Source organism: Pararge aegeria, chromosome 15 (assembly GCF_905163445.1).
Source record: "Pararge aegeria chromosome 15, ilParAegt1.1, whole genome shotgun sequence".
NCBI lineage: Eukaryota > Metazoa > Arthropoda > Insecta > Lepidoptera > Nymphalidae > Pararge > Pararge aegeria.
In genome coordinates, this window is record NC_053194.1 from 15720899 (window position 1) to 15732972 (window position 12074).

General features: G+C 33.7%; 1 protein-coding gene and 1 non-coding gene across 2 annotated transcripts in view; both read left to right on the top strand.

The window, feature by feature from the left end:
- Positions 1-12074, top strand: part of LOC120629788 — a 149530-nt gene that overhangs the window by 74987 nt on the left and 62469 nt on the right. The gene's annotated exons all lie outside the window — the stretch shown is intronic.
- Trnal-cag lies at positions 201-284 on the top strand. Its single transcript has one exon. It is a non-coding gene; the product is annotated as a tRNA-Leu (tRNA).

Below are 12074 nucleotides of genomic sequence, written 5' to 3' on the forward strand. Positions count from 1 at the left end.
ATGGAACCGCGAAGATTCTATTTAACTACTATATATTATGAAAAAATGGTTTGACCCAATAATTTGTTCTACTTTTGAAATTGGTACATGTAATTTAACGTTATTTAAAACGTAAAATGACATTTACCAAGATCGGAAATAATTTTTAAATAACTTCAATAACATCGAACAGATCTTCTAATTCCGAAGAAAGCACATCTGTCAGGATGGCCGAGCGGTCTAAGGCGCTGCGTTCAGGTCGCAGTCCACTTCTGTGGGCGTGGGTTCGAATCCCACTTCTGACAAAATCTCTTTTAGTTTTTTTTACATACTATATAATAAAAATATACATATAATAAAAATAACAGTGCTAACTTTTTTATATAAAAATAGCCAAATGAAATTTGATTCGCCGAGGCTTCGATAAAAAACTTGTAGCATTTGTATTTATTTACGGGAGCTTTGTGTTAATGTAGCTACCAGACAAAAGTGATAGTGAAGATTTGGATTTTGAGTCCATACCATTAAATTTTACAGTTGCAGCAACAAATTCTGGATAACCATCTTGACGCAGTAATGAGCGCTGGGTCTATATAATTTCGGAATTTGGTGTGGTTGGGTCTAAATTTTGACCATGGCTAGTTCTCATCCGACTGTTAAAGACGAGCTGCCAAGAGATTTGGCGTTCCGGTGTTTGTCGCGTAAGGAATACGGCAGGGTATTTAATAAGATCTAGCAATCACTACTGTCAAACGTCAGTTTTCCATACAATAGATATACAAAAGTGACGTTTGACAGCACTAAACCTATTTAAACTGACTAGGAATAGGAAAACAAACTACTATACTAGACGGCGGCGGGTATTATATACCTAACCGCGACCGTCGAGCCTGCTACCATCAGACCCTACATCATCCAGTTTACCAGTGAGCTGCGCTCACCAGCGAGTTTGTCAAAAATTCAACGTTACAGCAAAAAAAGCTTCATGGTTATTTCAAAAATGTACATTATGTTATCTAAATAATGTACCATTAAGTATTTAACTATAATGTTTAAAATAATGATAAGACACAGTGTAGATACACGCTCTTGGTCGCGCGCCAATATTTTAATACTAATACTTGTCTACACGAAATTCCATTAACTTTATTTCCGCCATCAGAAATAATTTATTTTATAAATAAATGTACGAAAATAAACATACAGCTAACCATGAGCTAGCATGTTAAAAATGATGGTAAAATATGAATAGCTTGTAGGGCAATGACTGACGCAGGCAAAACTGCAACTGTTTTTCTAGACGTTTTTTTACGATTTAGTTTATTTAATTTAAACAATAGATGACATTAAATATTTCAAATAAAAACTCAACATAACTATCCTTTAAATAAGTTACACTTAATAGCTTAGCTTCATCTTTTGTAGAATCTGTTTAGGCAACTTTTGTTTGTTTTGGATAAAAACCCTCTAATCTAATTTTCATATAGAAGTACAACTTCTGCGAATACGATGTTATGAACTGGAACCACAATAAAATATTTACTTCGAATCCTACGTATTTTAAAATGGTAAAAAAGATTTTTTATTTGTTAAAAAAGGCGCAAGTTTATTAAGTATATATATAAACTTCTTAAATTTTTCTATTTTTGATCATAAACTATTACTTTTTTTTTTTCAGCTAATTGAAATTTTGATACATTTGATTTCAGTTTTATTTTAATATAAAAACTTTCATGTACATGGGAAATTGTTGAATAATAATTTATCTTGTATGCAATCCAGGCCTAACTTACCCGCTTCCCTTTTTATTTATCAAAAAACCGCAATATCAATATCAATAAATATTGTGGACTACAGATAACAATAAAATTTCCATTGCGCAACCATGTGATACAAAATATACCTACACATATATTTATGATCCTTTATCCATTTAAAAGAAAAGTTTTTCATAAATCCCATGATGACTACTCATGTCAACATCATCACACCCTCATTATTGATGAGGGTTGAGTTATTATCAAATCTAATGAGCCCAAACTCAATGGGTGATCAACCTAGATAACGACCGAGTGAATTAAAAATGTAGTTTTAGCGAGTTAAAAACGTGTTGATATTCAACAAATACTTACGTTATAAACATTGAAATACTTACCACAAAAAACACAAGAAAGCAGTAATAGTACTCAATACTTTAGTTATTAATACATCGGAAACTTTTAAATCCACTTTAGCTAGCTTATGGGCTTAAGTATGGGCTCTTAGACTATGCCATTTTATTGTACAACGCCATCTGGCGCAAATCTATAGAAGCTGGATTTTCAAACCTAGTAACCAACCAAAGCTTGCTTTGTAACAGGACACTGAATTTCAGGGTGTTATTAAAACGTACCCATAGATGGCGCTGAATGTTTTATGGCCATGAATTGTTTGTCGAAACTTTGAATAGATGGCGGGGTATTTAAAAGCTTTTGTGATAAATTTAAAGTGACAAAATTGCACAGTATATCCAGATACTGCTTAAGGTTTCAGTGTTGTAGAAACCAGTTTATCCATAAGCCATCTTGGATTTTAAAGAGGCCTATTTGAAATACCAATATTATTTTTTTGTTATTTATTCGGGACATTCCTTAACAATAAGTATTTCAGCCCCATCGTTCCCTATATACCAATATAATCACAATATTTTGGTTTATAAATCACTTTATTTGTCGTACTTTACCTAGCACATAATGTTTAAAGGGCTCAGCAATATAAGAGTAAAATGTGTTTATTTACGTCATCACTTTATAAACCTCTAAGTTAATTTTATTATCATTCATAGAAGCATTTAGTTAAACATCCGGCCGCGTCTCCGTATGGGACCAAGAAAGATGCGCTATGCCATTGGTTTCTCCACAGATGACCAACACTACACGTTAATGCTGAGTGTAGTGTTGGTCAGTTAGTCAGACCCAGATCCTTCTGACCCTTCTGTTTTTGTTTCAATACTAAAAATGTGTATTTGGTTTTCAAATAAACACTTTTTCTTTTTTCTAAACATGTTAACCTTTCTCTTAAATCTATTGAAAATAACCGCATTAATATCCGTTTCGTAATTTTCCAAATCTCAGCATATACTATAGTACAGACAGACAGTGGGAAGCGACTTTGTTTCATATTATGTACTTAGTGATGAAGAAACTCGTTAACTTTACAGTCAAAGTCCTTTCTTTAGTTTGATATTTACTGGCAAACAAATAGGGGCTTTTAGCCATTACAAGTTCTCCATTATGTTTTACGTTCAGTTTTATTTCTCCGCTCGAAGTTGAACTTTGAGTGCAATTCTTTTTAAGACTTATAAAGTACAGTTGGTTTAAATGGCAAAGGTTTTCTTATAAAATGTAAGATAATTAGACAAATCGATTAGACATTTGCAAACTCCTGTGCCTTCCAAATAACTTTTTTTTTATTAGTCTTTGTCGGAAGTACGGTAAATAGCCACGAGCGTAGCCTCTGACCATACAAGACCAAAGAAAATTCAGAAATTATAAATTCTCAAATTGCCCCTGCTGGAAATCAAACGCGGGACCTTCAACTTAAAACCGCCAGTATGGCTCTTTCTAATGGTACGAAGTAGATTTTATAAAACTATATTGAACTTCTTGCGTTCCTTGACTAGAACAATAATAATGGATAACCTTGGCGCAAACTGAGCTCTGTCTCTGGTATAACTGGGAGGTCCTAATTTAAGTGAAAACTTCTTTTAGCACACCGCAATACAAAATAATTCGTGTGTAAGTTAGGCTGAATCGTCACGCTCACAGTTGAAAAGCTCGATTGGGTGAACTCGTGAATTTCTTTGGTCTGCTCTGGTGAGAGGCTTCGGCCGCCAAGCGTGCCCTGTGAAGAGTTACTCTATATAGGCGATGGTTCTCCACTTCAGGTGGGCCATTTTGATTGGTCCATAAATGAATGAATGTATGAATGAATGAATGAATACACTTTTATTGTATACCACATAAACATAATATAGTAAAATTATAAAGAGAAATTTAACAAAAAGTATACATATTGGCGGCCTTATCGCTACATAGTGATCTCTTCCATCAACAATTATTATAAAATAAAAAACTGAGAGTCTAGGGCTAACTTTTAGTACAATAAAAAAAACATTAAACTTTATCTATAACCTAATCTGAGCATTAATATAATAGGTATTATAACTACCTACCCATTCCTTAGTTGTGACGAATTTTTGATTACTTATTTCCGTTAGAAGAAATTCATTCACACTAATTTTCTTTGAGCACGCCAACACGACATTACTTAAGCAAAGTACTCAGTTTTGATCTCATAACAAAGAACAGGTTTTGATCAAATTTATGAGAAATAATAGGTTCATAATATATGCTAAACTGGGTACCAAATCATTCAAATACTACATCTGGATATATCTATTAATTAAAAATTATATCAAAACATAGATAAATTAATTATGGAGGTTATAATAGAGTGTTTAATTTTGCCCTAACTGTGGTTGGAGAACTCCTCAGCGGACAGCAACAAACCCCTCATTTAAGGCTTAGCGATACTACATTCTTCAAATTTCTTTAGATCTACAACTAAATTGAATGCCCCATCACAAAACAAAATCAACGCAGACGACGTCGCGGGCAACAGCAAATATATATTTAATGCCGTTGTTTTTTTACAGATTCAGATTACAGGGTTTCGGGTCATTTTAGCAGATAAAAATATAGAATGAGAAGCTTTGGGAAAGGGTGAAATTGTTTGACGATTTTACATCACAACTCCGTCAAACCGATTTAAATAATTATTTATATATGGATAAGTTGTAGTCACAGATTTAAGAACATACAGAATCCTTGTAAACGAATAATATTAAGGAATCAAATACCACTCCACTTTAGAATGGTTTCAATAACGATTTTACCTGTAATTTCTAAGCGTTCACCATAATATATGAAAATGGGAAAATTTTTGTGAGCTAGCAACATTCCGCGGGTGTAAATTAAGACGTGCGCGGGGTGTTTTCACTGTTTTTGGACTCAATGCACTGCGTGCAATAATGAATGAGGATTCTTTATGTTATTAATTCAACGGTTGGAGTATCTGTTTAGTTCTGCCTAAAATTCGTGTGGATATCTACACGAATTGATGAATATGTTTGGAGAAAGAGGAAAAACTCCTTACGGGACAAAACCAAATCCCTCACTTATAACTTAAAGATCCTAGCTATACTATAACGTAAAGCGTTGCCGCATTTATGAGAATTTCACTGCAAGGACTAAATAAATAATAAATAAATATATTACGACAATAGGAGTTGTGGATGATACCAAATTCTCTTTCAAGACTTGGGTCAACGTTGCTTACCTAGTCGACTTATATGTGGTTTGTGGTGGTTTCCTTGCTTTAGTTTTAAGTTAACGAATGCAGTTATCACCATCACCTAACATTCGTTTTAACATGTTAAAGGTATGAATGCTTCATAAGTGGCTATGATAAGGTGTCCATGAATAAAACATTGTTGAACTTAAATTTAATGTGTGGAAACTAGTTTATCAATAAAACGTTTTCATTCAAATTTAATATAAGTAGTACGAGTATATCACGAAAAGTTTCAGAGACAGACAACGGAACTTCAAGTCTCAGCTTCAAGATTGCTGCTATCCCATAAATAGGAATTGTTTACGCAATGTGCGTATTACAATTAAATTTCTTAATAGTCGCAAATTATTTCATGACTGAAAACTAGTTTTAGCAAATAGTATAAGGTTATTTGTAATTCTAACACATGTTTTTTTTTTTTTTATAAATGTAGTTACAATTAATAGCTGGTGTGTCTTATGAATGAATAAAGAAATAAATAAAATCTCGCTTTAACACTTTAAGAGGTTACGCAGATCAGTGTACACACACATTTACTATAAAAGTTCGTAGTTGTTGCAAATTTTTTCATGACTGAAAACTAGTTGTACCAAATATTATTTAAGGTTAATTTAATCAAAAATTAACTTTGTAGTTGGTACATAATTTGATACCGAAGTCGTTTTTTTATGTCTTTTAGTCGTTTTGTAAGCTAAATATTAACTCGACTGTAAGATGGTGATATAAAAAAAAACCTGGGTAATTTTGTTGTGGGCTCTTCATAGACCAGGGCGCGTTCGGAACCCTAATAGCTTTAGTTTTAAGTTATCGAATGCTGTTATCACCCTCACCTAAATTTACCTCACCCTCACCTGAATTAAAATAGTTTTTTTTTTAATATGTAGCAGTCTTAGACTATCTTAGCTATATATATAACTAGCTGGCCTATAAGTGGTATAGCAGTTATATTAAACTCAAACCCCTAATCGGGTTCTACGAGAAATCGTACCGGAACGCTAAATCGCTAAGTGGCACATAATGTCGCTAGTGATTAAGTTATGAGCAGTGTTGATGGCGATAGCTAAATTCGTAAATGTAATAACCCCCTGTACTATGAAGAGTCGCAGCTTCAATTGATCGAAGTGGATGCTTATGTACTTAGCATAACAAGCTAGTCTACAGAAAGCACGTACGTGATCGGCAGTCGAAGTGCTCTGTGGTTTTCTAGTCTCCTGGTAACCTCCGAAATCAAAGTCAAAGTCAAAGTCAAAAATATCTTTATTCAAGTAGGCCCACAGGTGGCACTTTTGATGCGTACATAAGAATTACACGGTAGTGAGATGATGGCGATAACCACATTCGTAAACTTAAAACTAAAGCTACGAGGGTTCCAAACGCGTCCCGGTCTAAGAAGAAGCCCACAACAAACTTAGCCGGGTGTTTTTTTTTTTTTTTTTTTTTGTTATCGCCATCTCACAATGTCATTTTAAATTATTAGAAGAGCAACCTGGTTAGAGCAATAATTTACACCCAAGCTTTTTTATCGTTGACGTAGTCCTTTATACTATAATAGGACTTTTCTATAATCTTACGTTTAATACAAACTTTGAACTTTTTAAGAGACATCTCCAAGATGTCAATTGGTAGTTTATTGTAAAATTGTATACAATTTCCTTTAAACGAATTATGAATTTTATGTAACCTAGTATATTGCACTGTAAGTTTATTCTTACTTCTAATGTTTAAATAATTGCAGTCACATTTTTTCTTAAATTTAGAAATGTTTTTATGGACGTACATTAAATTTTCAAATATGTACTGACTATACACTGTCATTATTTTAAAATCTTTAAATTTATCTCTCAATGGTAAACTAGCGGTTAGCCTCGACTTCGTTCGCGTACAACTACTGTCCCATACAAACTTTCTTCTGCTGTTCTAAACAATAAATAAACAACTATATAACAAATCACAATATAACACAAATGACGGCCGACTGGCGCAGTGGGCAGCGACCCTGCTTTCTGAGTCCAATGCCGTGTGTTCGATTCCCACAACTGGGAAAATGTTTCTTAATAAACATAAATGTTTTTCAGTGTCTGGGTGTATATGTATATTATAAGTATTTATGTATATTATTAATAAAAATATTCATTAGTCATCTTAGTACCCATAACACAAGCTACACTTACTTTGGGGCTAGATGGCGCTGTGTAAATTAGTATTAAGTATATATATATATATATATATATATATATATATATATATATATATATATATATATATATATATATATATTAAAAAATAAATATATATATATATATATATATATATTTATTTTTTATTTTTTTTAAATAAATTTACTACGAAATTACACACATCGCCATCTAGCCTCAAAATAAGCCTTGCTTGTGTTATTGATACTAAGATAGCCGATGATTATTATTTTGAATATGATACACATAAATACTTATAACATACAGATAAAAATCCAGACACTCAAAAACATTGATGTTCATTAAGTAACATTTTCCCAGTTGTGTAGTGACAATATATCGTAATGCGCCGCGTCGACTCACCCTCCCTAATTATTGCTATGTTTAATTGGCTTCTAAAGTTCTAAGGATAGCGTAATGTAAAATACGCTAGTACCTTGCTCGACAATTGAGATATCAAATGCAAAAAAGTGCATTAAAAAACCTGTAAAATATTTTACCAGTTTAATTTTCAACCTAAATACCATGTTTTTTATATAGCTTGAACTTTCATACAAACTTTCAGCGCGTAGCTAACAAGCATGTTTAGCCTATACGAAGCCATTTCGAAAATTGCGCAAAGAAGTTATATTTTTTTATCATGTCTGACTTGGAATTCTTGAGATTAAACCGGCCAAAAAAAACAAACTCGGTTTTATTTTTAGTGTAAATAGATCTAAACCACTCACTCTCCGCGACTGCTAACTTTCTATACTAACTAAGTATACTTACTATCCATACTTTGTCTGCGTATAAATTCTGTAAGATGACCTACATCTAAACTACTGACTCCCCGCAACATTGTCTGCGTATAACTTCTGCAAGGTTGCCTATACAAGTTATCTTCTGAAATTCTACAAAATATATTCCGACCCATCGCGTTGTATTGAGGTGGGTCAGATTAGTAAGGATTTTATCAGACCAGCCCAGAGAAAATTCAGAAATTATAAATTCTCAAACTCCCTAGCTGGAGATCGAATCTGGGACCTCCCACCAAAGCGCTCACCAATACGCCTGTCGTCGAATTGTAGGCTTTATTAATGTCCCTTTGGCCTTGAGACTGGGTACTGATTCAGACCCACCGTGCTGTTTTAAGCCGGGTTGGCGGGCTTAGATCATAAACACTGAAGATTCTTATCAAGTGTTAGTGACCATAGAGGTCAGTGAAATGGTCACCTAACGGTCTACCGACTTATATCAACGTTTCTCATCAAATACAGCCGTTAATTCATATCCATTTATAAGGGAAAAGGAAGCAATTATTGCCTTATACTTACTAGCAAACACAAAAGGACAGCCATGGTGCATACTGACTACTGTTCAAATAACTGTCACTCAGATCTACTTTAACATTGGTTTTTGCAGCTTTAAGTATCAAAAAATATAAAGTCTGTAAAAGCTAGAAATAGCGAAACCAAAATAACCAAATAATCACTCAACGCGGAATTTATTGATGACATTAAAACCAAAACTTTCACAATTAAATTTCACATAATTAATAGAGCAAAATATTATTTTTGTGTGATCAAAAAATTACCTACATATTCATTAAAAAAAAATCTAACATCGCGTTTGTATTTTCTCTGAACTAACAAAATGTGCGTGTCTACATCGCAAGGTTATTTTTTTCACACCTTTGTTAGAGTTATAACTATTTCGATCGCTTCATAAATATCCAATACTCACTTCTCAAGTCAAACATAGCTAAGCCATTGAGTTGGTTTCAGGAAAGCTATTACCTCTCACTTCAGAAAATAAATAAATCAATTAGTAGTCAGTAATTGCAGTAGCACACAGTAATTTATAGTATAGTAGCTTAATGACAGCAGTATATAGATATTTGGTACGACTTTAAAAGAAGGAGGAAGTTATCAAAGCGGTTTTTTTTTGTTTCTTTAGGACATTTGGGAAACCCTTTTTTATCTGTGCGTAGGTGCTAATAAAAATACATAAACTCAGATTGGTTCTGAAGTAATTTCTCCAAATAAATTTAGTACTGTAGTTTTTAAATCTATAAAACTTAAATGTCATCAGTACCTAAACGAAATTCCGCGTTTTTTTTGTAACTATTTAAGAACAGATTGCATAACCTATTTACAAAACATACTTGGACACGAAACCATGTTAAAAAAAGAAAAAATTATAAAACATTATAAAGGGTAAAGTGATTAAGTTTGTATTTGTTAAAATTGCTCAATGTGCAGCAAAAATTTCAGCATTCTTTTTGCATGCCACTACTTATATTAAGTACTGTTTTATCGATTGAATAAGAATTGAGTGTCTTGAGAAATAAGAAGTATTAAATTTTACGATCTTTCTGACTAAAATGTTTGCTCCATGTGTGCCAGCACGATTCAATTTCTGTGCAAGTATTTATTTAATTAATTACGAGATATGCAGGATACGACTTCCACTTAGGTTTATTACATTAATAATTAAAAAAATCTATGGTAATAAATCTGCCAAATTTTATAGTCATAACTTTTTCTTAAAATATAACACTCTAATTCCAGAACACACCTTTTCGTTCGATACGTATCTTGGAATAGATATTCAAAAATAGTCTTCCGATAATCTTGGGTAACATATAATACCCAAAAAGTACTATCAAATGCTACTCGTATCTAACCTAATTAGCTAGTTTTGATCCCCGACATAACTAAAACCCTGACCTCGCACCGTTTATCAAGATCGGCATCATCGATAAACACCCTGAGTGACCAGCAGTGTTCGTAGGGCGATCCCCTCAGTCGGCGGAACGGTCGCGGCACGATAGTGTCTCGCGTTTTCCTTTGCCTCGAACATGTGTACGTAAAAAAACTAAAATAATTGTCGATGACTGCGTGAATGGTTTTACATTCGAGATTTAAACGGACGGTTTTAAAGTGCGAAATAAAGGCGGGAAAGTGCACAGATTAAAACGAAAATGACTTGATTGTGAACAGTCTATTTTTTTAAATCTCAGTGTCAGTGTATAGTGAAATAAAGTGTTAATTTATGCATTTAAATATAAAATAATAAAAAATGTTATGGTGAGGGTAAGGTAATGTAAGATGATCCAAAAACGAAAATTAAAAAAAAGTCATCGTAACTAATCGTAAAGATAATCTTAAAAATAAATGGATTTTACTTTGCTGAGGTTTTGCTTGATCCAAGCTGATAAATAATTTAATTCTGAATTTTTAAATTAATCATAGTGATTGATTTATTTTATTTCAATACATTTCTTCGATTGGCGGCAAACGTAGACCTTATCATGATCCAAATCAATTGTTTTAATAATTAAATAAATAAGATAAGTAAGCCTACAAATAGTCTTAAAATAATTATTACTAGCTTTTGGCAGCGACTTCGAGTTTTTTTTTTAAATACTGGTTTTTAAAAATCCCGCATTTTATCCAACCCGGGATAAAATGGCCGTGACCACACATGCTACACGTACAGGGTTTAGGCGGTAGCCAAGCCACGCTGGCTAGACTTCACACCTCGTTGAGAACACATGTTATAAACAGGTTTACATACTTTAATGTTATACCAATTACATAATATATTATTAGACAGAATCGACTTAGTCAAGCATCGTTGACTTAATCCTTGTTTTATAGAGCGTGAAGCCAGATTTTGTCAAGGCAGTTTACAAACGAGCTAGTCAACACTTTGGAGTGTCCACTAATCTTGGATAATATAAAAGAATATATTGACTGACTCATTGTAACTCCGCCGTGTACTCCGGCAGATCAGAATACAGTTGTCATCACCATTCCTCTTCCCGCGGGTTCTGTACGAGGCGACTAAAGGAATGTAACTGAGAACGGACAACAGCGTCCTCTGTGCTACTACTACCAGAACCATATGCGATCACAAATCCGTCTGCCCAGCGTGGTGATCATGGGCAAACCCACCCGTGGTGGGTGAGAAAGGACTTGAGTCGTCCAGCGGACTGTTGGCGTTAAGTCCTCCAGCGGACTGTAATAGAGTATTGTTGAAGCCAACGGTCAGTCCAAACAGCGGAAGATATAAACATTAGATGTGTACCATGAAATAATTAAAATGTTCGTGATGTTCGTGATTTTAACTAATTGCGATAAAAACCTTACTTAGCGATCAGTACTATTTGTTACTATTATTAAAAAATACATTCACATGGCGTCATTATTGGTACAGCTTCTTCTTGCGGTGCCTCTGCGACTAGCGAAGGTTGGCAGTCAGCTTTGCAAATTCTTGTCTATTCTTCGATGTTACGAAGCCTTTTCCTTCAACCAACGCCTCTTCTTCGTCACTGATACCATCAGAATATGTTGAAGGGGCGCATATCTCTCGTGCCTTAGCACGTTGCCCCAGATATGAAACTTTCCTGACCTTGATGGTGTACAAAAGTTCGCGTCATTGGTTGACGCGTCACAGAACTTCCTCATTGAGTACTTTGCGAGTCCAACTTATGGCCAACATACGGCTAAATGCCCACAT